The sequence below is a fragment of the Leucoraja erinacea genome, chromosome 5 (genome assembly GCF_028641065.1).
Source record: "Leucoraja erinacea ecotype New England chromosome 5, Leri_hhj_1, whole genome shotgun sequence".
Lineage (NCBI taxonomy): Eukaryota > Metazoa > Chordata > Chondrichthyes > Rajiformes > Rajidae > Leucoraja > Leucoraja erinaceus.
This window is the reverse complement of record NC_073381.1, coordinates 52,289,892-52,295,335: the sequence shown is the minus strand read 5'-3', so window position 1 is coordinate 52,295,335 and position 5,444 is coordinate 52,289,892. Positions and strand designations below refer to the sequence as shown.

Sequence of the window (5,444 nt, the reverse complement as noted above, 5' to 3'; positions counted from 1 at the left end):
ACAGCGCAGCAGCTGATCCGGCAGGAGACTTGTTGCAGGAGGAGAGATCCGTTGGTGGTCCTGCAGTACGGGAAAATCCACCCGCAAGTCAAACAACCCGTTGACTCAGAAGAGTCCGGGGTGGGAAAGGGATACCCTCCCTCAACGGAGAGCGTCTGAGGACGACTCTCCTACATAGGAGCAACTTTTGGAGAAGTTGCTCCAACAATAACCTGCTCTAAGGAGAGAGCTGTGTCAGCCCGGGCCTACAGCAGCAGGCAGTACCGGGAGCCTCGCATGATGGGGCACCCCAATGTCTTCCCCATTGGAGGGGGAACTACATATGGAAGAAACCATTCTGAATCAGAGTACAAAACCAGGGGGGGGGGGGGGGGGGGGGAGAACCTTCCCAGGGACAAGCAGAAGAAAGGAAGTAAGTAAGTAACATTTACTTATATAGCACTGTTTAAGTTAACTGGCACCAAAAAGCTTTACATAAAATAAATAATAAGCACAAAAGAAAAGAAATACTTCTGCAATCATCCAGGTTCCACTGGGTGCTTCCCTGGATAGAGATCTAGAAAATGTCTCCTGCTCTGAGGAGAGGAGCATTCACGGTCAGTTTCAGTCTGACCCAAAGCAAGAATCTCATTTAGGCCCGCTGGAGGGGCCATGTCAGCGCAGGTATCCTCAGGGGCCTGCGGCAGCACCTGTTTTCAGGGCTACCTACAAATCTCACTCTCAATGGAGAGGAGTGTGAGTGATCAGTAGGTAACTGATCTCGAATTACAATACTATACAATACCATTTATTTGTCATTTGAACCTCACATAACGTTCAAACGAAATTTGGTTTCGAGATCAGTAGGTAACTGATCTCGAATTAAAGTATGAACATACTGAAGCACATGCATATGGCCTCAAGAGACAGCAGTTGGCAGAATATCCGCACAAATGCCGGCAAGGGAACAGCGCTATCAGGGTGACTTTGGAGAAACCAGCCGCCGAATCCTCTCTTCAGGTAAGACCAGAAGAAGGAAGCAAAAACTGTCGGACCAATCAAGGTACCAACGACAAGCAAACTTCATCAGTAGGCGACAACACACCCCACACCTCCATAGGGGGTAAGCAGTTCACTGAAGCCGGTGGTAGCTTGAAAGCTGGGCACGGAAATATGATCAGAGTCGTCTTTCAAGGCCGACTCAGAATTATGGCCAGAACTGTCCGACAAGGCAGGCTCAGTATGATAAGGTTTTCAGACCAAGACCCAAACAGAGGTCAGGAGAAACATGGAATCCACACTTCCTACCAGTCCAACTCCCAATCAAGGAGAGAAAAGGAACCCGCATCAGGGGCCTTTGGGCTTACCACAAGACCACCGGTAGCCATGGAGGTAGGTGGGTCTGGGTTTACTGAAACAAGGGATTGTGGACCAGTTACATGTTGGTAATTTTACTCTTGTGTTTTTGTTCAAAATGACAATAACATGAATTTCAGATCTGGTTTTAAAAAACAGATAACAACATGTGATTATTTTTTACTGCACAACATACATAGGTTCCAAGCAGACTTGGAACTCGGACCGGAATTGTCTTCAAGGCAGGCCCAGTATTTTGGGCAGGATTGGCTTCCAGGACAGGTGACAGATGGAGGATGTCACTTCATCCAGGTTTAACTCATTTGTGCAGTACAGACATTTAGAAATAGCCATTTTTGTTATGGTCTAACAACTGTTTTATAGGAGTTTCCTATAAAATGCTCACATGGCATGCATCGACCTCAAAGATGAATACTATTCGGTGTCTATTCATTAAGAACAGGAGATATTTGAAGTTTAACTGGATGGCATGGCTCTGCCAAATGGGTTGACATCAGCTCCTAGACTATTGACTAAACTACGGAAACCAATTCAGGGACTACAAAGGTCTCAAAACCACATAGTAATGGCATATTTGGAGGACATTTTCATTTTGAAGTCACCAAGAATTGGCAGAAGCATCAGTCAAGCAAACCAAAACCCTGTTTGAAAGAATTGGTTACCTCATCCATCCAGTTAAATCAAAATTGACACCTACAAGGTAAATTGATTACCTAGAATTTACTATCAAAAACAGTAAATATGTTGGTGACTTTGCCCAGGGGCAAACGACAATATAAATTAAGCCTGCAATAACCTGATAGTCAAATTCTAGCCATCTATCAGGCAAACAGCGAGTGTAATTGGCAAATAGTAGCTGCATTCCCAGCAGTATGGGCCTTTGCATTACCAGAACTTACAGCAAGCAAAGGAACGAACACTTAGATTACATGCAGGCCGAATTGGCAAACTATGGATTGCCAGCAGAGGCCATTGTTGAGTAACTATGGTGGATAACGAATGGGAGACAGCTCAGGGAAATTTTGCTCGAAAGCCATCGAGGGTTCTTCAGACCTATGCAAGCGGCTAAGGATGGGGAGACACCAACACAGTCTAAAGCTGTGGGGGCAGATGGAATGAGCAGGAGTCTGTAATACCCCAACACATGGATTACCTAGAATTACCCGGAATTACCCAGAATTGTTGGGGGCACAATATGGACTCAAGGTTCTCTGTAGCGATATGCAACTGGTGCTTGTTCAAATTCAGATTGATAACACCACTGCGGTGGTATATATCCATTAACAAGGGTGGTGTAAAATCTGTATCTTACGACAGATTGTCGAACCTCATTTGGCACTGGTGTATCAAGAGGAATATTTGGGAAATCTACGAGGTAGATATAACACGGTGACGGATGCTGGATCACGAATGTTTAATAACAATACAGAATGGATGTTGAATTAGACAGTATTTAATAAAATAACTACACGATTTGGCATACCAGATGTTGATCTGTTTGCATCTAGACTAACCATTAGTTACCCAGATACGTGTCCTGCGAGCTGGATCCAGGAGCAAGGCAGTGGATGCTTTCTCCCTCAATTGGGGAGGAATGTTTATGTATGCTTTCCGCCAATTTGTCTCACAAACCGATGCTTGACAAAAATCAAGCAAGACTAAGCCACAGGCATATTGGTAGTGCCAGATTGGCCTACTCAAGCCTGGTCCCCAAAAATGTTGGGAATTATAGTCCAGCCAGTAATGGCTGTACCCAAGAGCAGGGACCTCCTAGTGAACCCAGTTACAGGGAGCAATCATCCACTACATGAACGTATAACTTGTTGGTCTGCAGATTCTGAGGAGGCCATTTCAAGGCATAGGACTGTCCGAACAAATACAACACAGTTCGGATAACGGATGTCTTGGAGTTCCTATCAACTGTACTATAACTATAAACTAAGTTATAGTGCATATATAGTGCCAGAGGCGCACTCTCCTCCAATCTGATGCCGGAAGCAGGGCACAGTTCGATAGGAACGCATCCCTTTACAACAAAATTCATGAAGGGAATTTACAATTTAAGACCTCCAAGGCCAAGGTACACTGACACATGGGATGTGGGTGTGGTACAAACCCTACTTTGACCGTGGGGACCGCCTATAACTAACCCTGAAGGTGGTATGCTGACAAAGAATCCAGACACTGCAAAAGCTACGGTTGGACTACATGACCACCAATATGAACAACATAACATTCCTAATCAGGAACCTGATAAACAGAGCAGGCCAGGAATGCCAGGGATGGAGATCCAGTTATTGGCATATCCAGAGGACCAACGGTTGTTTGGGTGGTAACATACTAACACCACTATCTGAGAGTTACGGAGAACCTCAGAGGCTTAGAACAATCGGTCCTCATCAGCCATTAAAAAAAAAAAATTTTTAAACCACACCAAAAGGTGTCAACTCAAACCATCTCCAGATGGTCAAAAGAGGTAATGGCGGTAGCAGGAGTAAACATTTATATGGTTAAATCTCACTCCACCAGGGCTGCATCTACGTCGGCAGCAAGAGCTGTGGTCGTGCCCCTTGACGACATTCTAGTGCCTGCAGGATGGACGAATGAAATAACGGTCCAACGGTTCTATAACAAACCCATAACTGGACTGGGGGTGTTTGCACGTACCATTTTAAGTTCTGTCCCTTAGTTTCCCCCCCCCCCCCCCCCCCCCAAGGTTGGGAGGGGTAACTTTTTTTAAAAAACTTTTCTTTCATTTAAAGCATCAGTTTCTTTACTTAACTACGTAATGTCTGAATGCTTTAATGATTACACGCATCCATGGTCAATCCATTCAGTGTGTGACGCCTGGATTCGTAACCGGCATAAAATCACAGAGCTTTGAAATCTTCACGTAGTCATTCACGTGACTCCGAAGTAAAATAGTAAGATTAAACGAGAACCCATTATGAGGGAAGGCACAATGTCCAGTCCCCATCCCCATGTCTACCCATAGTCAGGCCTATTGAGGCCTCTGCAGTCGCCTTTACAGAGGCCCGATGTTCCAGGCCCTTCTCGCAGGATGATGGTGCTCCGGCGTCGGGAGAATCCTCACAGCGGCATGGGAAACCTGGAATGGCCACTTCCTTACGGGAGACCGCGGATTTCATGGCTGACAGGCCGCGTTGGATGGAGCTCCACCACTGGCGATCTTGGCGAGAGATCCCAGGCTCCTGATGTAAAGTTCAGCGCCGCCGCCGCCCGCGGCTGGCCGCACCACAGACCCGCAACTCCGCGATGTTTTTATCGGCGGTCTCAGCTCACCGGAGTTCCAGCGTGGCGACCCGAGCAAGGCATCGCCCGCTCTGCGATATTGCTCCAGCGCTCCAACGCTGTGCCACCGCCGAAGCCGAGGTTCTGGCCGGCCCGACAGGAAGCACCACTCCAGGCCCGCTGGTAGGCTGCGAGGACGTCGAAGGTGCAGCCAGGAGAAAAGCTGCCACTCCAACCAGGTAGGGACCTTGAAAAGCAGTTTCTCCCTTTCCCCCTCCCCACCCCCCACATAAAAAAGACGAGCTCCAGAAACAAAACACTTTAACTCACTAAAAATGTTTTAAAAAGGTGAAAAAATGGACAGCAGCAGGCTGGGCAGCCATACCCTATACAGGGTGGCCAATGTGGATAAATGTGAGGTTGTCCACTTTGGTGGCACGAACAAGAAGGCAAATTATTATCTGAATGGTGTTAGATTAGGAAAAGGGGAGGTGCAACAAGACCTAGGTGTGCTTGTACATCAGTCACTGAAAGCATGCATGCATGTACAGCAGGCAGTGAAGAAAGCAAATGGCATGTTGGACTTCATAGCGAGAGGATTTGAGTACAGGAGCAAGGAGGTCCTACTGCTGTTGTACAGGGCCCTGGTGAGAGCACACCAGGAGTATTGTTTGTCGTTTTGGTCTCCCATTTTGAGGAAGGACATTCTTGCTATTGAAGGAGTGCAGCATAGGTTCACCAGGTTAATTCCCGGGATGGCAGAACTGACACATGATGAAAGAATGGATCAACTGGGCTTATATTCACTGGAATTTAAAAGGATGAGGGGCTTTCTT

At 46.7% G+C, this 5,444-nt stretch overlaps 1 long non-coding RNA gene across 1 annotated transcript; it reads left to right on the top strand.

The window, feature by feature from the left end:
- The first annotated feature begins 392 nt into the window (after nucleotides 1-392).
- LOC129696849 (uncharacterized) lies at nucleotides 393-3,760 on the top strand. The gene is made up of 2 exons (XR_008723415.1): nucleotides 393-750; nucleotides 847-3,760. It is a non-coding gene; the product is annotated as an uncharacterized LOC129696849 (long non-coding RNA).
- Nucleotides 3,761-5,444: the final 1,684 nt, after the last annotated feature.